This window comes from Oncorhynchus masou, chromosome 18 (assembly GCF_036934945.1).
Source record: "Oncorhynchus masou masou isolate Uvic2021 chromosome 18, UVic_Omas_1.1, whole genome shotgun sequence".
Taxonomy (NCBI): Eukaryota; Metazoa; Chordata; class Actinopteri; order Salmoniformes; family Salmonidae; genus Oncorhynchus; species Oncorhynchus masou.
The window spans coordinates 43,119,724-43,132,055 of NC_088229.1; positions in this window are offsets into that span (position 1 = coordinate 43,119,724).

Sequence of the window (12,332 nt, forward strand, 5' to 3'; positions counted from 1 at the left end):
TACAGTATATGTTCATTTTCAATCAGTCCCTCCGAGACTGACATAGAGTATTCCGAAAGCCTATTCATTTTTAGAACTGTCACTTGTACACTAGTACAACAATGATCTGATATTCACTTCAGTCATGAAAATAAATGAGTAGAGAGCAGGTGCATACTCTGTTCTTTCCCAGTTCTGTGTCAGTCCATTGAGCTTTTCCAGTGTGAAAGAGAATCTCATTTGGATCTATGCCGTCATCCCTGGGAGGATTTTTCCCTGGTCACACTTTGCCTGTGGAAGACAGACGTTCTCAATGTAGAATCATCCTAATCTCACAGTTTGGAAAAGCGTGCAGAATTACATGTTTCTTTCCCCTCTGCCTCATGTTGATTTGGCCTATCTTAGTTAGCCAGGATGGAGATGTAGAGGCTGAATTAGGCCTTAAAGCTGGATGGGATCTGAAAGTAATCTTATCAACATATTTGATGAACTGGGTCATACAGAACCAATCCTCACGTAGGCTACTAGATACCAGGGAAATAATTCTCACCAATTGCCTGTGCACTGCCAATGAGGAAATAATACCAGAGGTCAAACAAAACAAAAGCAGCAAGGAGTTGAACGGTCACATTTCTCTGGCCAATCAGATCACATCGTTTATGTCAGCGTTGTGTTTACATCCTTTAGCCATCATTTCACAGAACTACGCTCTTAGAAGTAAAAGTGCCCGGAATAAACTTTTGTGTTGCGTTTTCTAGTTCTGAAAAGGGTGTTCCGAGGAACCCCTGTGTAAAGGTTCAAACCGGAGCCTTTACATTTTTAACCATTTTAATAATATACTGTAGAGTTGGCAGCCTATCCGATTGGAGGCCTGGCTTATTGGAGGCGTGGCTTTCAGGTAAGTTATTTTTCTCTACCCGTTAGTGTAAATGTCATTCCTGTTCATCATGCTAAGTTTGTACACTGCAAATAAAAAATGTCCTTGAATAATTTTGCATATTACATATTCTAATATAATATTATTACCATTGCTGAATACATACAGTAATAAAGTGGTAACTATTCCAATTTGGGGATTTTTATAGGCTCTTGAGGAACTCATACACCTCTGTTAGACTCATCGAAGCCACAAGACAGTCAGTTTTCAACCTTAACATGTGATGACAATACACCAGAACAGATGAACAGGAATTCCATTTACGCTAACGGGTGGCCCAAAAAATATATCTCTTGAAGCAACACCCCCACTGACCCCCGCCTCCACCCCAGGGTTCCTCCAGGATCCCGTAGCTACATTGAACCATTAAGGGTTCCTCCAAGAACCCCTCAATTAACCGAAGGGGCAAATAGAAACCATTGACAAGCAATGGTTCCTTGAGGAACTCCATGGTTCCCCGAGTCACAACTAATTCTAAGACTGTATACATGCACCGCATTGGAATGTAATGCACTGTCATCACTATACTATTTCCTGTTCTTGGGGGATTACAGTTTAATTCCATTGAATCCCTGAATCACATATAAGGCCATTAGCATCGCTTCCTCCACCTCTATCTCTGTAATGGAACGAGCCAAACTCTGGATTTAGCATTAGCATGGACTCTCCCACACAGTGATGGAGGAGTGTGTTTGAAAATGTGGATGGCAGAACTAGGGTACATGGACACCTACATATCATGCTAGGGTTTTGTGTAACATCTAGGGCTGTTTTTCAGAAACTGTTGTGATATTGTAGAGTCTAAGATTACAAATCTCCAAACTCAAAACACATAGAGTAAACATATTGAAGACTAGTCTCAACTAATTTTGCACATATAAGCTAAGGCCAATCGCTGACACATATTCTTCTTTTCATCTCTATGTTTTTCCAGTGGTATCTCTGAGACACTCTCCGCTGATAATCAGCTGAGCTCTTTTGGAAACAAGCTTGATAACCTTCATGACAAAGACACAATACTGTGTAGATACATCAACACATAAGCCTACACTCAAATCAACCATGGGAAAGTGTTGATCGTACAATTATGGGATTCTTCATATTCTTAGGAAAAGCTTGAATGGTACAAGGTTTTCATCAGCATATGACGAGATGACATGACTTGAATAACGTCATTTCTATAACGTTGTTCCACAGATCTTAACAATAGAGAATGAAGGCATTTTGTTCAGTAAGAGTTCTAAGTCTGGACTCTTTGCTACATTTTGAGTTAGGCCTAATACTTTGCTGTCTATACTTATCTTGTAGTTCAGTATGAATGTCTTGTATCCACACCCACAATGTATCCACTGTACAGTAGTGTAGAGTATTACCTTATTTATCCCAACTTGAGAAAATTGTTTTATCACAGCATGCATCATCAATAACAGAAACATAATACCATTTAAAAAAGAAATAAACACATAGAAACTTGAGTCTATTGAATGTCCACCTAAGTAACATAATACAAAAATCCCCATCAGAATCTGTCTTTTTAAACTAAAGATGCTGGTCCCCGTTTTCCTCTACAAAACTCTCACGGGAGTCGTCTGAAGGTAACCGGCACCGGTTTAAAATATAAATGGAAGTATGGAGGTAGTTTTGTGGCTACTCCAAAAAATGTGTTAAATCAAAGATAATTTGTAAAATTCCAAATAACTTCACAGATCTTTATTGTAAAGGGTTTAAACACTGTTTCCCATGATTTTTCACTGAACCATAAACAATTAATGAACATGCACCTGCGGAACGGTCATTAAGACACGAACAGCTTACAGACGGTAGGCAATTAAGGTCACAGTTATGAAAACTTAGGACACTAAAGAGGCCTTTCTACGGACTCTGAAAAACACAAAAAGAAAGATGCCAAGGGTCCCTGCTCATCTGCGTGAACGGGCCTTAGGCATGCTGCAAGGAAGCATGCGGACTGCAGATGTGGCCAGGGCAATAAATTGCAATGACCGTACTGTGAGACGCCTTAAGACAGCGCTACAGAGAGACAGGACGATGATCGTCCTCGGTGTGGCAGACCACATGTAACAAAACCTGCACAGGATCGATACATCCGAACATCACACCTATGGGACAGCTACAGGATGGCAACAACAACTGCCCACGTTACACCAGGAATGCACAATCCCTCCATCAGTGCTCAGACTGTCCACAATAGGCTGAGAGGGGCTGGACTAAGGGCTTGTAGGCCTGTTGTAAGGCAGGTCCTCACCAGACATCACTGGCAACAACGTCACCTACAGGATTCACATTTATCGTCGAAAGAATGAGCGTTACATCGAGGCATGTACTCTGGAGAGGGATCGATTTGGAGGTGGAGAGTCCGTCATGGTCTGGAGCGGTGTGTCACAGCATCATCGGAGTGAGCTTGTTGTCATTGCAGGCAATCTTAACGCTTTGCGTTACACGGAGGACATCCTCCTCCCTCATGTGGTACCCTTCCTGCAGGCTGACCCTGATCTTAACGCTGTGTAACAGTATAATTTTAGACCATCCCCTCGCCCATACCCGGGCGCGAACCAGGGACTCTCTGCACACATCAACAACTGTCACCCTCGAAGCATCGTTACCCATCACTCCACAAAAGCCGCGGCCCTTGCAGAGCAAGGGGAACCACTACTTCAAGGTCTCAGAGCAAGTGACGTCACCGATTGAAATGCTATTAGCGCGCACCGCTAACTAAGCTAGCTGTTTCACATCCGTTACACTCACCCCCCTTTTGACCTCCCTCCTTTTCCGCAGCAACCAGTGATCCGGGTCACGGCACCAATGTAACAGTATGTTTCACATCCGTTACAGATGCATGACAATGCCACCAGCCATACTGCTCATTCTGTGTGTGATTTCCTGCATGACAGGAATGTCAGTGTTCTGCCATAGCCAGCGAAGAGCCCGGATCTCAATCCCATTGAGCACGCCTGGGACCTGTTGGATCGGAGGGTGAGGGCTAGGGCCATTCCCCCCAGAAATGTCCGGGAACTTGCAGGTACCTTGGTGGAAGAGTGGGGTAACATCTCACAGCAAGAACTGGTAAATCTGGTGCAGTCCATGAGGAGGAGATGCACTGCAGTACTTAATGCAGCTGGTGGCCATACCAGATACTGACTGTTACTTTTGATTTTGACCCTCCCTTTGTTCAGGGACACATTATCCCCTTTCTGTTAGTCACATATCTGTGGAACTTGTTCAGTTTATGTCTCAGTTGTTGAATCTTGTTATGTTCATATAAATAGTTACACATGTTAAGTTTGCTGAAAATAAATGCAGTTGACAGTGAGAGGACGTTTCTTTTTTTGTTGAGTTTATATATCCTGAGCTTTCTTACATCTCCTAGATATAGGACAGACACTTCAAAATCTTACTCCTCATTCATACTTTTTTAAATGTATTTTTTTGCCATTATGAATGTGTTTTTCAATGCTATAGGCTATGGGCTATGGTAGTAAAGGCCAAATTCAATATTTAATGAAATATTTTTTCCATACATAAAAGGTCCTAAATTTCAAAATCAAAGAGCTAAATGATCCAGGGTATGACCATGTTAAAACAATTCCATTTCAGCTTAGAAAAATTATTAGATTTGTAAAATGTAATCAACATAAGTGCATTTTGTCTTTTTTTCCACAATATCATGGTGAAATGTTTTGTTGATTTCACGTTGAAACCACATTAGTTGACAACTCAACCAAATCTAAGAACTGACGTCTGTGCTAGTGGGTCCTTATCTATTCAGGAAGTGTCTTATCTTTCCAGGAAGTCTCTTGAGATAAGAAAACATCAACTTTTCAAGAGAGATATCCCCCTATCTGCTGTCATATCTCTTTCCATTTACCGAAGCAAACACAAAATTGTTTCTGAGAAGTAGATCTCGATGTAGAGGGAAGAGAAAGGGTGTGGTGGCCCTGAGAAATGGGTCGTGTAAAGTGAAGCCACATGGAATACGAGAGGCAGGGAGAGGATGCCATCTGCCAGATGCCACTGTTGCCATGGCCAACTTCACCATCCCACCTGGGCCATGTACTCTAACTGTACACACCAAGAACGGCGAAACAGAGTTCTCTAGTCAAAGAATTACTGCAATTTTCCGTGGAAAAGTTCAGTGGGACAGTGGGGCCTCCTTGGAAAGCACCTGAATGTTAGATAGAGGGTGAGAGTTTACAAGACAGGGTCGATCTGTACTGTTTGAGGGCACATTCCTCAGACGTACACAGACCCAACACGAAACAGGCTATCGCTCCTGTATATGTAAACCCAGACCTCAGACCTGGGTCATTGGTGGGAATGGCTGGTATCCCACTCATGCAAGGCCATATGGTGCTTACAGTATGGAATAGCTGGCTGAGCCAATCAGAGCCATGCCTCAGGCCTTGAAGTCCCAGCACACAGGTTACCATAACAATGGTGTCACTGGATGCGAGTGGGGTCTGTGAGTGTGTAAATCCAGGGCCAGATCGTTCCGCTTTGGTCCCTTTGCCTCTATCCCCTACACCAGGGATCATCAACTAGATTCAGCCGCGGGTCAATTTTGTTCTGGAATGGAAATTTGTAGACTGCAAATTGATCGCAAGAAGCCCAAACAGATATACAGTAGTTTGACTAAAACATAATAATTTCAAACCTTGCTTACATATGTATAATTCACGTGTCTCTCTATTATGGGTGGGAATACATGGGAACAGATTTCTTAAATTGAAATTACTTGGAGCTGATTTCCTGGTGTTTTTACAGTCTTTTATGCCCAACAATACAAATTCCACACATTTCTTTACTTTTTTTCAGTAAACTTGTGGGCCAGTTGAGGAACCCTGCCCTACAACATAGAGATTACATTTATAGTACATACATCAGCAGAGTTGTCTGCTTCATGTGTGAGTTACACATTTCCCCCAACATGGTTGTGTTTAGAACAGAGGGCTCTGATGAGTGCTGTTGTGAGCGAGAAATCACAAACACTAAAAATAATATGATATCTTTTGAAAATCTGTAGAAATAGACAAAGCATTTTATTGAATTCATTTTAATACATTAAAACGAAAAAACAATTGCTCACATTGATTGGAATCTGTAAAATAGAACAGCGGAATTTGGAGATGTCTATTTCTCGAATCCTTACTCTTCCACGGCCCATTGTGGTTAGTACGGCCGAACAGTACTTCAGTGTTCTCTAAAGGAGAGAAGTGGGATGGAGCATCATAACACAATATTCTGTCTGTTCTAGTCTGATTTGCACTTTCCACTCCCTCGTTGTGCATTTACAGTAACAAGGACCAAACTACTCGTTTCATTTCCTCATGTGAAAAAAATAATGGTTTGAGATGTCACATATTTTTGGGGATCTGTTTTGTATCTTCTTCCTAGGAGTAAATTGTTAGACTTTTAGATCATCTGCGATAATTCTCTACTTCTGCCTCTTAATCTTTTTAGGCTATTATTCTCAACACGCTGAATAAAATTATTCTCACACCCTAAGGTGATCTTACTTGATTATTAATCGTGTCTTAGCAAACATCAAAGGCAGAAAATGATTATCATATTATAGAAAATGTTCTACCTTGACCTAAAAAGGATCCGCTCACCAAAAATGGGAGTATTTCAAGACATGATACCCTTGTATTTTGTGCCTTTGTCCGTGGTGAATTGAAGAATAACACCATGGATGATATCTGCTGTTGGAACACTTCCAAGAGTATTTCATGTAGTCGAGCGGGTAAAACAGGAATCCCGTAAGCCCACAAGCCTGCTGCTTTCAACTAAGCTCCATTTCTATGTAGGAGGTAGTGACATTGTATGATTCGTTAACTCCTTAGAAATACACTCTCAACAACTCAACACAAGTGCAAAGTAATTCCTGAAATGAAAATGAATGAATTCATTGTGAAATAAATCATAATCTGAAGGTTCGAAGAACGGATCTGAAGTATACGTTTAGCAAAAAAAAGTAGCAAAAGCTGATTTCAGAAAATAGTGATATTGTTCGATGTTACTCAGCTGAAACACATTTGAGTTGGTTAAGAGTTCCTATAAAACATTTTTTATAACTTGTCATGTGGATTACTTTCATAGATCCATAATTGAATTCCCATTTTCACTAGATCGTACTCCTGCAATGTGATCTGTGCTGTGCGTCATCATTGATAGTGGATCAATCAACACAACCCCATGTCAGTGTCTAGCTCCTTGACAGCCATGGGATAACAACATTCCACACGCACACACACACTCAATGAATGAATGAATGGAAAGGGCCCCATTACATAATGTTGGTCAATGAAATATATTTGCATCCACCTTGCCTCAATCACTGTCAGAGGTCATTGTTACAGGGGCGTAGGCATCAGGCACAGCACACACAATAGAAAGCAAGTCATAGGCATCCTGTGTGTCCCTTATACACAGATTACCTAATGTGGCTCTTTAAAGGTCCAACCCAGCCATTTTTTATCTCAAATCAAATAATTTATGTACCTTACTGTTTTTAATTAAAATACTAAAAAAAAAATAGCTTTTTAGCAAAGAGACATTTCTCATGCAAGAATTTAACTCGGACTGTCTGGGAGTTGTCTGAGTGGGGAGGGGGAAACTGAAAACTAGCAGTTATTGGCAGTGAGGTTTGGAACTCTCTTTCTTATTGGTCTATTAACTCATTTACTGCCTGGCAATGTCACCAGGCAGACCAAAACTCCATCCCACCAAAACAGGCTGAAATTGCAGCCAGTCTATTCAAACAGCTCTTACAATAGAACGGCATTATCATAATTCTCACAATTCCACAGTATTATTCCAACATCATAAGCATGGAAATATATATAATTATAACACAGGAAAAAAACAAACATTTTTAACTGCACTGGGCCTTTAAGATATATAACCACACTGCAGTGGGTCTTAATGACAGGAGGCATGAGTCATCAGGCCTGTCTTACATAACTGAGTCACTCCCCCACCCTGCCTACTGCTCCACACCCAGACCCATTCATTCACATTCACATTCACACACCACTGGAACCTACTACTACTAAGCCTTTTACTGCCTTTCATTGACTAGGGCCAACACATGGCCAATCATGCTCTGTACAAATGCTGTGTTACTGTGAATTGCAAAATTTATGGACAAAGCAGAGCTTTTCAGAAAGAAATTGCAACAGAAATGTATTTAGGATATTCCTCCTGCTTTGATTAGTTGTATTCGAAACGCACACACATCGCCTGACTCACTCACAGGCCTTGTATGAATAGTCCACAATTAACAGAAAGAGCAGGACCCCAGCTGTGACTGCTGCTGTTGCTCTGATGCCCAACAGTAAGAGCATTTCTGTCTGTGTGACTTCCGTCGGGCCAAATCAAATCAAATGTTGCTGGTCACATGCACACGGTTAGCAGATGTTATTGTGAGTGTAGCGAAATGCTTGTGCTTCTAGTTCCGACAGTGCAGCAATATCTGACATGTAATCTAACAATTCCACAACAACTACCTAATACACACAAATCTAAGTAAAGGAATGGAATAAGAATATATACATATAAATATTTGGACGAGCAATGACAGACTGCATAGGCAAGATGCAATAGATGGTATAAAATACAGTATATACATACAGTGGGGCAAAAAAGTATTTAGTCAGCCACCAATTGTGCAAGTTCTCCCACTTAAAAAGATGAGAGAGGCCTGTAATGTTCATCATATGTACACTTCAACTATGACAGACAAAATGAGGGGGAAAAATCCTGAAAATCACATTGTAGGATTTTTAATGAATTTATTTGCAAATTATGGTGGAAAATAAGTATTTGGTCACCTACAAACAAGCAAGATTTCTGGCTCTCACAGACCTGTAACTTCTTCTTTGAGAGGCTCCTCTGTCCTCCACTCATTACCTGTATTAATGGCACCTGTTTGAACTTGTTATCAGTATAAAAGACACCTGTCCACAACCTCAAACAGTCACATTTCAAACTCCACTATGGCCACGACCAAAGAGCTGTCAAAGGACACCAGAAACAGAATTGTAGACCTGCACCAGGCTGGGAAGACTGATCTGCAATAGGTAAGCAGCTTGGTTTGAAGAAATCAACTGTGGGAGCAATTATTAGGAAATGGAAGATATACAAGACCACTGATAATCTCCCTCGATCTGGGGCTCCACGCAAGATCTCACCCCGTGGGGTCAAAATGATCACAAGAACGGTGAGCAAAAATCCCAGAACCACACGGGGGGACCTAGTGAATGACATGCAGAGAGCTGGGACGAAAGTAATAAAGCCTACCATCAGTAACACACTACGCCGCCAGGGACTCAAATCCTGCAGTGCCAGACGTGTCCCCCTGCTTAAGCCAGTACATGTCCAGGCCCGTCTGAAGTTTTCTAGAGAGGATTTGGATGATCCAGAAGAAGATTGGGAGAATGTCATATGGTCAGATGAAACCAAAATATAACTTTTTGTTAAAAACTCAACTCGTCGTGTTTGGAGGACAAAGAATGCTGAGTTGCATCCAAAGAACACCATACCTCTGTGAAGCATGGGGTGGAAACATCATGCTTTGGGCTGTTTTTCTGCAAAGGGACCAGGACGACTGATCCGTGTAAAGGAAAGAATTAATGGGGCCATGTATCGTAGATTTTGAGTGAAAACCTCCTTCCATCAGCAAGGGCATTGAAGATGAAACATGGCTGGGTCTTTCAGCATGACAATGATCCCAAACACACCGCCCGGGCAACAAAGGAGTGGCTTTGTAAGAATCATTTCAAGGTCCTGGAGTGGCCTAGCCAGTCTCCAGATCTCAACCCCATAGAAAATCTTTGGAGGGAGTTGAAAGTCGGTGTTGCCCAGCAACAGCCCCAAAACATCACTGCTCTAGAAGAGATCTGCATGGAGGAATGGGCCAAAATACCAGCAACAGTGTGTGAAAACCTTGTGAAGACTTACAGAAAACGTTTGACCTCTATCATTGCCAACATAGGGTATATGACAAAGTATTGAGATAAACTTTTGTTATTGACCAACTTTTGTTATTTTCCACCATAATTTGCAAATAAATTCATTAAAAATCCTACAATGTGATTTTCTGGATTTTCTTTCTCATTTTGTCTGTCATAGTTCAAGTGTACCTATGATGAAAATTACAGGCCTCTCTCATCTTTTTAAGTGGGAGAACTTGCACGATTGGTGGCTGACTAAATACTTTTTTGCCCCACTGTATATGATGAGTGGTGCAAGATATGTAAACATTATTAAAGTGACTAGTGATCCATTTATTAAGGTGGCCAATGATTTCAAGTCTGTATGTAGGCAGCAGCCTCTCTGTGTTAGTGATTGCTGTTTAACAGTCTGATTGCCTTGAGATAGAAGCTGTTTTTCAGTCTCTCGGTCCCAGCTTTGATGCACCTGTACTGACCTCGCCTTCTGGATGGTAGCGGGGTGAACAGGCAGTGGCTCGGGTGGTTGTTGTCCTTGATAATCTTTTTGGCCTTCCTGTGACATCGGGTGCTGTAGGTGTCCTGGAGGGCAGGTAGTTTGCCCCCGGTGATGCGTTGTGCAGACTGGAGACCCTTACAGTTGTGGGTGTTGCAGTTGCCATACCAGGCGGTGATACAGCCCGACAGGATGCTCTCAATTGTGCATCTGTCAAAGTTTGTGAGGGTTTTAGGTGACAAGCCAGATTTCTTCAGCCTCTTGAGCTGTAGTCAATGAACAGTATTCTTACATAGGTATTCCTCTTGTCCAGATGGGAGAGGGCAGTGTGCAGTGGGATTACGATTGCATCATCAGTGGACCTAATGGGCCAGTAAGCAAATTGAAGTGGGTCTCGGGTCACCATCCGATCATTCTCATTCTTCACATTCTCTAGCTCAGGGCTGTTTAATTCCGATCCTTGAGGGCCAAAACACTTAATTGTTTTGTTTCTACCTTGTAGTTAATTGCACCCACCTGGTGTTCCAGGTCTAAATCAGTCCCTGATTAGAAGGAGAGAATGAAAACCAGAAAAGGCTTTGGCATCCAGGAGCGACATTGACAGCCCTGCAGCTCATTGCCTTCAGCTTGACCTGAGCATGCTTTTGTTTTTCTCTTCTAACTTTAAACAGATTGATTCAAAATGTTTAAGGTGATAGTTTTATACCTATTTTGACATGTGTTCATATTCTCTTAAAATGATTGTGTATGCTATTACTGTCCTTTTCTTTGAAAATAGGGCCTGCACATTTGATTTTGTCATAGCTCACTTGGATCACATCTTCATGCTTGAGGTTTGTATTGCAGTCCGACAGTTGTTTTTATCTAAGTAGAATAACATAATTGTGTATTGATATCATTATTACACTCGGCGACTGACATGTCGTCCTCCACCAATAATGGTAATGGCCTCTCAGTGACTGTATGTTTTTCTACTGACGCCTAGTGGTAAGAATGATAACTGCACACTGTTGTTCTTTTGCGCAGGTAAAACATGTCTGTCGATTGTGTACAGGTTACATCAACGATCAACACAACTTAAAGGGGCAATTTCGCTGGATGAATTTGAAGTTAATTCATGCCAAGGATCTTGATTACAGCAATCTGACAATCCGTTTGTTACAGTTAGTCAATTACTAGAGGGTTTTGAATTTTCTGGAAACAATCATTTCAACACTCCATTGAACTAAAATATCCTATCCAAGTCACTGAGCACACTGGGTGTCACATTGGCTCACAGGCCTAGCACAGAGACTGTTTTTCTCTGTACTGGTCCTCTCTGCCTTGTAAGGCTAAAGGCATTTGATTGTCAACTGGTGTCGGTCAAATATGATCCCCTAACATGGGCACTAACGTAATTAGACATAAATAGCTCTCGTCTCAATACATTGTGTAACTAGATACCAGCCCACTTACGGGTGGCAGGTGGGTTAGTGTGTTGGGCCATTAACTGAAATGTTCCTAGTTTGAATCCCTGAGCTGACGAGGTGAAAAATCTGTTGATGTGCCCTTGAGCAAGGTAATAACCCTAATTACTCCGGGGTCACTGTTGACAATGGTAGACTCTGGCTATGACCTCACCTTCTCAGGGAGAGTGGGATGTGCAAAAACATATTTCTAATACACACTTGTACATCTGTGAAATCGGACAAATATAAGCGCCCACCTAATTATTATTATTATTATACCCCTGCAGAGAAGATCCTCTGTGTAGCACCAACATCTACAGTACAATAAAAAGGAGAGAAACACAATATGGAGACATCAGAAAGAATCTGAAGAGTTGGAGTAAATAGTGAAGTTCACAAGTTATAATGAAAGATTCATACCAACGGCGTACATGACCTTATTGAGTTTTACCCCATACTTGTATATAAAAAAAATATTCTCATGATAAAGAATCATTTCCGCTCAA